Here is a 13698-nt window from a genome sequence, read left to right as displayed (position 1 = left end):
CATTACCATGGATTATAAACACTTACTCCCATGACATTTTTTTAATTAATCAATTTAGTTAAAATAACAAAAATAATATAATTGTTTTAGAGATAAATATCACTGTTGTGATTATGTGGTTAATATTAGAATAGAATTACTAATTTTTATATATTACTATGAATATTCTAATATTTTTTGGGTTAAATATCTACTATGCACATAGTAATTATTGATAATTAAATTATAATTCTGGAAGTTTTATTCTAAGATAAACTTGTTTGTCAACATAATTTGAAAATCCATAAAAATAAATTAAATTATAACTTTATTTTAAAATATTTGTTATTGTCCCTAACCCCAATTCAATTAGGGAAGTATTGTGTAAATAAAGAGATCTAAGGTTCAAAATCCCCTATGAAGATGAGGACATGGTGTGGACTTTATAGTGCTATAACCTTGCTAGTTTGACAATGACCCAATTGTCAATTCCCTATATACATAGATTTTGTCTAACTAGGTTGCAAAATTGCTTTGGAAATCATGGAAATTCCGACAAGAATTTGATAAAATCCGGGAGGGATTTTTGTAGATCTAAGTTATAGCGGTCAAACTTCAAGATTTTGAGTGCCCCATAAATTTTTAATGATGCTGAATCCATTTCCACCGTAAAAAATGCTATATCTTTTGAAGTTTTTTTAACCGATTTCTAACTTTTGACTATGCAAATATTTTTTCCAAAGACGTTACGTATCAATTTCTTAAGAAAAATAATATAATTATTAATAATTTAAATAAAATTGTAAATATCTTATTCCGCAATTAACATACCTATTAACTTAATAATATATTATATAATAATAAAAAACTAATATACCAGTGTAAAAAATGCAATGGAAAACGCAATTAAGAACATAATAGTGTGGAGTTTGGAGACGACCAGCGTAACCCTATCATCGCCAACAAATTAAATATTGCTGAAAATTACATTTGGTGGATGAGTGGAGAAATGCCCGCCGTCCAGACGCAATATTCTTCGGTCGTCCCTTTTATTTATTTATTGTACCCGAGAAAGTCCGCCGTCCAGACTGTTCTGGTTCTTTAAGGATGCCATATTCTTCCGTCGTCCCTTCCTCTATATATATGCCTTGGACCAGAAAAAGTCCGCCGTCTCCAAACTGTTCTTATTCTTTAACCCTGCCATATTCTTCCGTCGTCCCTATATATGTCTTGTAGCAGAAATACCAGAAAAAGTGGAGATGCAATATAGAAAATCCAGCTATCCGCTGCTATCATATGAATAAAGAGCATTTTTTCTTGGCTGTAGACGAACTATCATCATCCTCTCGTCTTTGCAACACTGTTGTGATCTGAGTTTGAATCTCCGACCCGTCTCTCAATCATGACTGAGCTGCCGCTAAGAAAATGCGGCCGTGAGCCTGAGCTTCTGGGGGATTCCGCTGATGTCCTGGAGCCGAAACGCTTTCACGGAGAAAAAGCAGACCTGTTTCTTCAACTACTGCAATAAGATGAATCCTTGGCAGATGAGGATGAGGAAGAAGAATTCGCTCCCAGTGAGGAACTCATAAAAGGAGTCATGAGAAGCCTAGAGGAAGAGATTGTAGCGACATGTTCCACTTCATACCCTTCCTCCAACTCTGGGGATAACTCTGCGGGCTCCAATATTTATAGCGGTCATGAAGGTCAAAGCCGAGATTCAGACTGGGGTGTTGATCTGTGTTATCTCCTAGAGGCTTCAGACGACGAGCTTGGCATTCCCCCAGTCCCCGATATGGGCATGAAAGAAGCATGTCCATCTTCGAAGGAAACGTCGGAGAGTTTGCGCGAGAACCCGGATCTTAAATATCTATGTGAAAACTGGCACCTGGATAACGAGTTTGAAGACTATCAACAATTTGCATTGTATAATAATGACTGGGATGCTATTCAGCTTGACGATTATATGAACGGAAAAGTTTTCGGCCAGGCTATGTTATTCGATGGACAATTTCTGTAAACTGTTGATGGCATATAATACTTGCAAGCTTTCTTTATATCTGTAGAGTTGTTGGTTCAATTTCGTCCAAAGGAGATGTAGATATAGGACATCAAACATTTTTACCATCACAAAATTTGATTCCTTGAATTGTTTGGCAAATTATGAAACGCGAATACTTTAGCATTGCTTTAAATTTGGTATTTGACATTAGGAGCTTTCAAATTATTCTAGTAGGATAAATCATCAGAAGTTATCTTTCCTCCCATTTAAAGACAAAATCTGTGGAGAGAAATTTATCCGTAAAATCTTATTTTAGCTTTGTTAAAGGTTTTCTTTCTTATCCCCATTTCAGTGATTTTATTCCAAGTAAACCCATGTCAGCTCTTGCTCGATACTTTAATTTATGGATAAACTGTTTGAATATCATATAAGATCAATAAACTTAAAAGAGGTTGAGAACAAACATTTTCCCGTTTCGAATTCCCACTCGTTGGCGTGGCTGCATGGGCGGTGGCCTCAATCTCTTTAGGTTAAATCACTAATACAACAAGGTCATTTTCAAAAAATAAAGGTCATCTTCAAAAAATACCAAGTTCATTTAATTTTTTTTTAAGGGAAAAGAAATCTTAAAATTTAACATCAATTGAATGGTCTTAACCCAAACAAAAATATTTTATCACAAAAAATTATTTTTATGACAAATATTTTATTGAGACAAAAATATTTGAAGATAAAAATAATTTAAGACGAAAATGTTTTGAGAAAAAACTTTATATTTAAGACAAAAGTAGTTTGCGACAAATATTTAAAGACAAAACTTTATATTTAAGACAAAATTATGTTAAGACAAAACTTTATACCTAAGACAAAAACATTTCACACAAAAATATTTTAAGACAAAACTTTATATTTAAGATAATGGCCACTTTAGATGAAACCTATTTAATACAATTAGCAATTAAGACACAAACATATCAATTTAAAGCAATATTATCTAACAACTGCAAAATTAAATCTGATAGTGTGCCCTAATCCCGCCCGCTTGCAGGCAACTACTGTCTTGCGCCTATACCGAGGTTGTTATTTTACTTACCATTTACGTTATCTTATATAAAGACAACGATTTGTTGGGCTCTTTGTTTTGTGGGGGTAGTCGACTAAGAAGAACGCAACTTTTACTGACAAGATTTCTCGGACATCAATTCCTCTTCTGTCCCTTTCATATTTGATGATACAATTAGAGACAACTTTTCTATCATTGCATTTGACACTGCTACATGGAGGGGGGTTTTAAGACAATTTTTTAAGAGAAAAGAAATAGTTTGTCTTCAAATTTTCAATACGAGGCACTATTAAAAAAAGGTAAGGTAAAGGATTAGGGGTCTCTACTAGCATTCACCAAGTGGTTGGTTTACCATGGTTGTGAAGTGATATTCAACAAAGGAAAAGTGTTCTTGAGACACATAGCCATGGGACATGTGAAGTAGATCGGGGTTCGTGTGAGGAACCTGTATAAGCTAGATGTGGAAGACTGTGTTGCATTAAGCACTAAGGCAGAGAAATTGCAGGTTGCGATGTCGATGAACTTTGGCAAAAAATACTTGGTCATTTGCATCATGGTACCTCAAATATTATACAACAAATAACCACTCGCCTCCCTAAATGAGAACTTAAGCAGTATGATATATGCAAAGGATGTACGTTGCGGAAGTATATAAAATCCACATTCCATGGTCGGGACGACAAAGCACATGCTGTCCTAGAAAAGATCCACTATGATGTTTATGGACCTTTCTCGACAATCTACACTGTTAGATGCATATTTTGTCATTTTTATTGATGACTTATCATAGAAGTGTTGTATCTTCTTCATGTGGAAGGAAGATGAGACATTCTCCAAGTTCGTAGAATTCAAGACACTGGGTGAAAAAGAAGATACCAAGAAGGTGAAGGCTTTGTTGTAGCGGCTGTAACACCCTCGAAATTTTTGACCTGCATTTAAATTTCGGAGCCTACTATGGATATTGTGATCGATCGTTTCTTAGTCACTTATTGGTAAGTTGATGATCTCAAGCTCCCCTTTTCGATCTTAAAAGTCATTCATGCTTTTATTTTTACATAGAATGTGTCATCTTTGGGCATGTGGGTTATCGCTTGTCATGCAAAGGGAGGTTTTTTTTTATTCAAGGGGAAATCTTTATGAGAATGGGTTTTCCTCCCCACATAGACATGTTTCACACTCATTTCACACACTCTTACACAAGTGTTGCCTTTATCCTCCCAAAGTCTATCATCAAAGCGCACTTGCTGTAAGATGCCACAAAGGTTGTTGTTAAGCGAAGTATGTGTTATATGTTCTGGATGGTCTATGTTGTATCGCTAAGTTTTCAAGTGTGTGATTGTAGTCAAGTTTTATCATTGTTCACAATAGTTCCACTGATCCCACACTTAGCCAAATTTCGTAGTTTCCAAATCAACCTAGTCTCATCCATCTTTCCTGAACTGCACACTTCACATATCTAACCCTCAAGATTTTCCCTTGCCTATTGGAACTATGCAGTGCGCAGAAATCCCAACCTCCCTTAGCATTCAAAACTGCATAGTGGTTTCCTCCAATGTCCTTCCCTCAGTTGGAACCCAATGTCTCTAGAAACTGTGTAGTTTTATCCCTTGACTACCTAGTCTGCCTTGCATCCTGAAATTGTGTAGATGTGTCCTCCCAGGGCCTCATCACATAGAAATTCCTTTCATCCGGCTAAAACAGTGTAAATGTGTCCTCCTAGGGCCTCATCCTACAATAGTCACTACTCGATGAAACTACACAATTATGTCTCTTAGGGGCCACGGAGAAAGATGACATGATAGATGACTCTCAAGGAGCTAAGGAGAAAAATAAGCAGACCAAGGAACCCAAGGTATGATAGAATATTGGAACCGCATGAAGACTCCATCTGATGCATAACCCTTCGGAGGCTAGTTATGGAAAATAAAGCACATCTTTTGAAATACACCTCTTACTCTAGCTTAAAAATTTTCTTATCGTTGTTGTATCATTCTGTCTTCAATGACATGCATGGTTGCAAGAAATGAAAGTCATTCCATGTGTTTCCTCTACGTGTCTTGCTCCCTTTCACTTGTTTATTACATAGCTTAGAAGATGAAGAGAAATACCACTTGTTTATTTAAGCTACAGAGGTTCTGACCAACATGATCTTATGACTAACCAAGCACGACGCAAGGCATCCTAAGTGGGATGAAAGCTGTTTGATGATATGTATATAGTCAGTACAATACTTTGCATTATTCCTTTGCATTAATCCTTGCTTCGTATCTTGCATGTACCCTCACTACTTATTAGATTTGGCTACTTGCTGCTAGAAGTCTCTTAGCTCTTTCCTGACAAAGCAGGGGAAGGAATTCCTTCAACCTGATTTCTTCAAGGTTCTTCATAGAAAGTATAGAGCTAAGAGAAGGAGATTTGGAATATTACTATCAAACTCTTGAAAATACTTTGCATTTTTTAATCTATCCAAATGATTAAGCTACCACTCAATAACATTGTCAATCATGGAAGCCTCAAGAAAGATCACATCTCTAGATAGTATAAGCTTCTTATTCACTTCATCATAGAGATGGTATACTTTAGAGGTATGAGTACCCAAAGAAGATACATTTGTGACTCCTTGCACTGAGTTTTTTTCTCTGTTCCTTAGGTATGAAGGCATAACAGGAGGAACCAAAAACCATGAGATGCCTCACCAAAGGAATGTGGCCATACCACATTTCATAGGGAGTCTTGTTTCTAATAGCAAGAGATGGACACCTATTCTTTATATACACAACATATAGAACCACATCAGCCCAAAACCTTATGAAATTAACATGTGAATTATGCCGAGTTCATAGTGAAAGTAATACATTCCAGTGAACTATGTGTTGAAAAATGCAGCAAGAAATTCTCAATTTGATTTTTCCTTGATTAAATTGAAAAAATTCGAATTTCCACATCAAGAGACAACTTGGACGATGTTAACTTGTGTGACATGGCTTGTGTCACCTAGTTTACTCAATAAATTCGAGTTGGAGGACTTAGAGTGCAGTTCCACATATGTGATTGCTAATTTTTAGCAATAAAGGTAAATTATCTCATGTTGTTGTCAGTTAAACTAGTTCTAACTTTTGGAGGAACTAGTGGAAGGTCATTTAAGTAGTGGGTCTTCAGTCAAACTCAGTGATCATCTAGTTAACTGATCATTCAACCAAAAATAGTTGGGGCATGCAAAGAAGTTGAGTTCCCTAAGATTGGTGGAGATTCCAAGGCAGTTTTAATTTCTTATAGCTCACACAAATGCAAGAACTTACTATAACCATAGTGGGGGAGGTAGCTTGAGTAGGAGATTCTTGTGGAATTGGAGAGGGAATGATTGTTGGTAGCATTAATAGCCTACCATCAATTTGTTTTGCACCATACTTCAATGTTTGGGTAGGGTTTTTGAGGGTAGAAAATTCTTTCTAATGATTTTTGGTCATGCACATCCTCACTAAATATCTTGGGAGGCCTGTAATAGTTACTTGCATGCACGTCCTCACTAAATATGTTTCAGGATGTATGTACTAGTTCCTTGCAAATTTCTGTTTGTCAAGGCTTAACTACTTATGATCTTAGGTGCTCACAATAGTCCGACAGTTTATGGCACTCTCCAAATCACCATTCTTGAAAGAATCCAACAAAACGACTTGTGAGGAAGATGAGAAGGGCACACTCTTATTAGAACTAGCCTAGAACAGTGGAATTGGTTGGTCCCAATGGTTTTAGAGTTGTACTAGTCTAGTTTGGTGGTTCAGATCGGCTAAGGCTGGTCTTTTATTGAATCTACATTAAAACACTAAAGTGACTAGTTCTCTACTAAACTGACCAATTCTGAAGAATGTAGCAAAACATAGCTAATGACCACCAAATATTATTTTTTAATAAAATACTGAAAAGGAAAAAAAATATCTTAACCCGAGGGCCCTACAAAACCTAAGTTAAGTAATTAATGGTAATATTTAATTTTTAAAGTTAAAGTAAAAGTTGATGTTCTCCTTAGCTTCCCCTTTTGAAAAGGAAAGTTAAGGATAATGTCAACTTTTACTTAAATTTTGGATATTAACATTAATTGTTTAGGGTTGTTTCAGAGTGGTTCCAACTTCATTCAATTTTGAGAAAGTCAAATTTTGGATCCCATTGAAAACTTAGTGGTCACTGTTTAAACCACTTCTTTGTAATGAGTCCTAGACTTTGACTTCCAATTTTTCATGTGCATTTATTGCATAATCATATTCCTCATGAGACTTTGTAGCAGAAGTTGATCTTTAATCCATTACAAGCACTTGACCTAGCTTAGGGAACCATCAGCTACCCATCCCAAGTTGCTCCTCAACATTGAAATTTTCTTTGGAAGCAAGCATTCATTTTATCCATTAGAAGATTTTTTCCACTGTGACAATCCAACAATAGCCCTGCCAGCATATTCTTGACAATCCATATCATCTTTACTATCTACCTTATAAACACTCTTAAATATTATGTCTCCAATCTAAAAGAGGAAGAACCAGAAAGTGCCTTCTTGGCCCTCTTCTCAACCCACAATATGTTTAGCTTCTCTCTTGTTCTTACACTCTACTCTTCTTGCAACTTCAGAATGGTGAATCTTAAACACAATCTCATGATGTGCATTCAGAAAGGCATAATTCACCCTTGCTTTGCATCAAATTAGCCCCCTAGCATTCCCTTTACGTTTACATGCAAGCATATATTTTCCTTGTGGAGGACCGTTAAGCTTCCCATCCCTATTTCACCTCCCTCTCCTACCATCATGAACCTGATATGCTGAATTTAACCAATCTCACAGTATTTGAGATAAACAACCGATCCAATTGCGTAGATTGAGTTGAGACCCTTTTAGAAACTAAATCCATTCCTCCAAAATGATATGTCCCTCTCCAACAACATCATCATGTTGTCTTCGAGATCTATCATTCCCATCATCACCATAAATTTCCCAGTCCTTCACTTACATCTTTGGTAACATCATCATTCAGATCACTTATACTTTGTTGCATTGTTGCTTGTGTTATGATTTAATTTAATGGAAGTATATCCCTAGTAGGCATGAGTAACCAAATTGAAGGTCTTATTGAACTCTTTTGTTAACATACTTAATTTTCATTTTTACCTATTCGGTTTCCAATTCTAATGCGGTTAGTTTACTGGTTGACTACTAGAATTCACCAAGAGGTTATTGATGATCATAGTTAGTTTAGAGTGAACGTTGGACTTTGCCTTGAAAACAAAGCTCCAATAATACGCGATTATCATGGAACATTTCAGAGCTCATACTTTTCTACAAAGGAATACACTATTTTCATTCATCAAGAAAAGTTATATGAGAAAGAACCAAATGGTTATGTTTTTCAACATTTTCACCTACATTTCCTATCTATCGTTTTCTTATTGAATGAGAAAGTTGGGTTTTTGGGATTTTCAAATTAAAGTTCTACATTGGTGGTGTTCATATCGCATTTTGGTCTCCTTCTAAAATCTTGTTTGATATGTGAAAATCGAGCATTGGTGTAGCTTTTAGTGGTTGCAATTTTTAAATATATGAAAATTCTATATTGATTTAAGACATGCAATGTTCAATATCTACATGATACCTTTTCTTGACATTCCATTCATAAATTTGAAATTTGTAACAAGTATAAATTTTACTAATTAATTATTATATTGATTATTACAAAATTAAAGACAAAGAAAGAATAATATATAATGTAGGTTTATGTGAATGGGAAATGTTATGACAAAGGAATAATTATATAATGATAGGTGGACCATAGGGGTTGCATTCCTTACTATCAATGTATTCTATATAAGGAGGGAGAAGAAGGAGAAGATTGCATCACTTTTGCTTGTTTAATTGACGACAAGGCTAAGAAGATACAACAGAGTAATGGATTGATGTCTCATGCATGACTTGTTTTTGAAATATCTGGAGCAATAAGGTCTATGACTAGGTGAAGAGTAGAACTCCAAATATTTTTTTCAATAATCAATCTTGAGTGAATAGAATATCATATCTATATAGAACTTTGTGAGAGTACTCTATTCTAGGTGACAATAGAGTACATCATTTCCTTATTGGAAGTAATTAAACCTTTATCATGGTATATAATTTAATTATAAATATTTAAAATACTAGATGTTTACAATCAATTTTGTAAAGGGTTATGGGCTTCTTAATATTTTTGCTTTAATTTTAAATATTGAGATAGAAATTTGTAACGAGAATATAATGACCTCAATTCCTTGTGAAGTCTATAAGTATCTACTATGTGTATTTTTTAAAATCAAATAGAAATACAATCAACTTTGTTTTTTCTAACGAAAAACACAAACATATTCTATTATATAAGATTTTTTGTTATTGTTAACAAAATTATTATCAACCATGGTTTATTTAGAAAATGACATATATTAAACTATATAATGAATTATTAAATTGATAACTATTTAATATGGGTTGAATTTTATTGATGTTTCTATGGATCATCTTATGATGTTGTAGATTATTTAGAAGTCATGTCACTAGTATGTCAAGTCACTAGTCTGTCAAGTTTTCATGTCTCCTTCTCATGTTTATACAAAATAAAGTAGAGAATGGATGGGAATATTTAATTCATGATACTAAAAATGGGATCACAAATTATCTTAAGTTTCACACACAATATATTGACAACATATCCATGTGATAAGTACTAGAGTAGAGGGATTGTATCCACCAAGACTTTTCAATATATGAAAATATTAGGCTTCAAGAGTTCATGTGTTGTAGTGATGGATGCATTAAAGAGGGACAATGAAATTAACTCAAACTACTAGAATGTGATATTGGTTGGTGGAGGTTAAGTTGTAGCTATTATGGGAGCCTCATCTTTAGTATCTCCTTCGTCTATATTTTCTTCTTAGGTGATGGAATTTTTTCACAAAACTATTTTGAGTGTTAACATTTGTTGATTACATAGTCATGTTGTTTCATTAATAGAATTATATTTCTTGATACAACAAGTAGCAAAAATCCTATTTGTGTGTTAGGATCCAAAATAATTTTTCCTTCCCCTAATATTATTTTTAACTTGAGGAGGTGGAGGATTTTGTGAGGATTTTGAGGATGGCATATTATGTTCTTCTAAGAAATGTGAGCAGGCGTCTATGAAATTTAGGGCCTCAATCGAGAAACTTGGTGAAAGAGATAGTTGTTCGGTAAAATATGTTGATATTGTTGTCAGGATATCAGATGACGCCTCCTACCTAACCTAGTCACAATAACACAAAATTAAACTTCGAAGTTCCAATTTAATTCTTCCCGATGAGTTTTTACCACAATATTAAGGGACCTTGGTAAAATAATTCCGTTGATGATTAGTTGTGACATTCTGGTGTAATAATACTTGTACATACCATACAGTAGATAACTCCATATCAATAACTAACTTGTGTATATATGTGGATGATATTTTGGTTATGGATGACATAGTATCTTCGTGGAAATATGTTTTGATCCATATGAACATGGTGATAATATTAACAAAATACTCATGTCTATTCATCAATTTCGCGTGTGATTAGTCGGGACCCAACATGCACACGTGTACCTAGTATATAAGATTATGTAATCCTTTCTTGGATGACTTCATTGTCAAGATTGAAGGAAACATTTATACCCTGAGTGATGAACAGGGTGCATGGATGGCTTTCGTAGATCCATTAGAATGAACAAAATACCACCCTCCCAACACTTCTCGAACTCCCCATATAGAAGGAGACACCACCAGCCCCAATTGAACCTCCATTCCCATGGTGTCGATTACATGTAATAAATAAAAACAACCACCTACCATGAGCCAGAAATATGCACCTCACCTAAGGTGCCCACCCACGAGCCAGATTAACAAGAGCTTGAGATTATCGCTCCAATGGTTCCAGCCAGCAACAAAGAAGCCTATAAATGGACCGAAGAGGACCACTACTACTCATTTGTTCCAGAAAAACTAGTTCCCACCTGACCTGGACTGAAACTGCACAAGATGAAATAGGGGCTCTTAGAGGGGCCGCAGAAGCCCTTTTTCCTGATTTTATCCCATGTAAGGATCTTTCCATGCCCGATGAGATAAATAAAAGATGATATATTGGTCCACAACTTTGAGTACCAGATTTGTTTCCATAATGGGTCAGGAACCTGGTTAGATGAGGTAGAAAGTGTTGAATAAGATTCTTTAAGAGAGAACATACCTTTTGAAAGGTGCCCCAACTAAAGCTTGTCTCGTTTGCCTTTGTTTAGAGTAGGACGCTTATGCAGAATTAGGGTGAGGTCTTCCCAATCTAGGGCAAGTCCCACACTGGCCAATGATTCAGAGACATCCAAAATATCCACTTCGTCAATGCATTAGAGTGTTATCAAAACTATCTAGCTTTCTCCACACCTAAATGGGTGGTAAATGTTTAAATATCGCCCAAGAATTTCCTCTAGATTAAGTTTTGGGTGCTGGATCGAGGCCTCCTCCCAAAATCTAGGTTTATTGTCATTTTTGATATCCCAAAAACCATGGTCCTCATTTAGTGCTCAGTTGTGCTTAGCCCTATTCCAGATGGAGGATCCACTCGACCGGAATAAGGGTTGTAATGGTCACACAAGTTCTGATGCAATGAGACCTAGCGACCATCCCATTGACTTGAAGGTGATGGTGGAGATCCATTGGAGGGGATGACCGTGGTTAGCCTATGCGCTGATTTAGGTGTGATGTTGAAGGTTCAACTGTCAGATCTAAGACCAGATGGCTAATTATATGTAAATCGAACGACAGTTAAGCTCATCAAACTTTTGGTGACACATTAAAGTTGCAAGACGACTGAATGCGGTATGAACATTAGAACTGTCAATCTTCTGCTTGGAGAGATTTGTCATTCATTTTTACACATTCATTAGCATTCCCCCAAATTTATCTTAATTCAATATATATAGCCGATTGAATTTAGTTATGTGATAAAATTCATAAGGATGGGGGATTTTCAAGTGCCCAGAAGGCTAACTACACTATAATCCTTCTTGTAATTGACTAACCTTTAGTTGGATCAACATCTGAGGGGATGCTTGAACAAGGAGAAATGTACACCAATGGATTGGTCAAACACTCATGAGATAGAGGTGGTTCATGAACTTATTTAAGGAAGTAAGAACCATAGTTCTTACCCTTTGACCTTCAAAACATAAGTCTTCACCCAAATTTAAAGAATAGGTATGTTGCTCAGTTTTTATAAGTTTTAAGGGATCAAATCAACTATGAAGGTGGTTAATTAGCCAACTAGATAAATCTTGGTGGTAAAATTTCCAATCCTTTAAACAACACATTGGCAACATAGGCTCACACAAGGGTTTCAATGGCCTCAATCACATTCAAGTTAGTTAGCGCATAAACACATAGGGTACTAGCTCAAGGTCATGGAGCCTCATAATTTCAGAAGGGGGGGAAATCCAGTTCCACTGAAATCTTTGATTAGTGAACTACTAAGCTACTACCTTCGTTAAGAAACAAACCACTAAAGAATTCATTTCTAATGTGTGTATATGTAAAATTTCTCCTTTGTCTCTTGGCACAACGAAGAGAGCATTGCCTTAGCTCTTCAATGCCTTCTCCTCCAGGGTTATGTCCTCCATCAGTTAGAGATAACATTGACAATGGGAACTTCTTACCCTCAACCACCTTACTCCAATCTCATCAAGAATGTTAGTGAAATTTTCCAACTTCATTCAACCCCAATTGCATCACATTAAGTTTGTCACACCATGGCTTATTTTCATTGCAAGAAACTTCCTCATTTAATTCGGCTAGGTACGGGTCATGTCTAGGTGAGAAATTAAGTCTATTTAGTTGTTAAATTTGGTTGGGTGTGGCCGTCAAAATACACAACTATGTAAGCTTCGCTTAAACCAAACATCTGTAAGTTTGTCCCTTCCTTAGTTGCGTTAATTAATTTATTTTAAATGATGATTTTCATATGTTTAATTAGAGTTCCATTCATTCATGGTTCTCCACAATGGTGTTACAATGAAAATTATCATTACAAGGGTAATGTTAGAACATGGGGATTTCACAAGCCCCCCCACTCCACAATTATGTAGTGCACACAACCTAGTATTCACACAAATATGGTAAATTTGTTCCTCGTTGCAATAGGGAGAATAGTCATTAGGAGGAATTATATTCCCTCAAGGACTTAACGTCTTCAGGAGTGCCCATAAATTTGGGGTTAATGTTCTTACTAGTACCTTTTAGTCTTTATGTTCCCTACAACTAGGGGTGTTTTGGTTTTGGGGAGTTATACTCTTAAAGATGGATATGTTACCATTGGTAGTGATGCCTTTTGGAGATCCTTTGTCCATAAAAAAATCCACCTAGGGGAAGTAATCCTTTTTCTATTATTATTTTCCCAAGACCCTAGAACCATAGGAGTAATAATCCCTTTGGCTTTGATTCAACCTCTCAAATTCGATTTATGGGAAGATGATAAAGTCCATGTGATGGTCATCATTTTTCCTAGAACATTTGATCAAATTAGTTGCAATTTTTAAGGTTTCTTGATATATTGGATTTGGATAAGCTAATGAATCATCACATATCCT

At 35.5% G+C, this 13698-nt stretch overlaps 1 pseudogene; it reads left to right on the top strand.

Annotated features, from left to right (window-relative positions):
• The first annotated feature begins 1244 nt into the window (after positions 1-1244).
• Positions 1245-1996, top strand: LOC149170791 (uncharacterized; annotated as a pseudogene).
• The last annotated feature ends 11702 nt before the right edge of the window (positions 1997-13698 follow it).

This window comes from Pinus tabuliformis, chromosome 4_2 (assembly GCF_031772625.1).
Source record: "Pinus tabuliformis cultivar Carrire ecotype Pingquan chromosome 4_2, CPIR1, whole genome shotgun sequence".
In the NCBI taxonomy this organism is placed as follows: domain Eukaryota; kingdom Viridiplantae; phylum Streptophyta; class Pinopsida; order Pinales; family Pinaceae; genus Pinus; species Pinus tabuliformis.
This window is presented reverse-complemented; position numbering and strand designations above follow the sequence as displayed.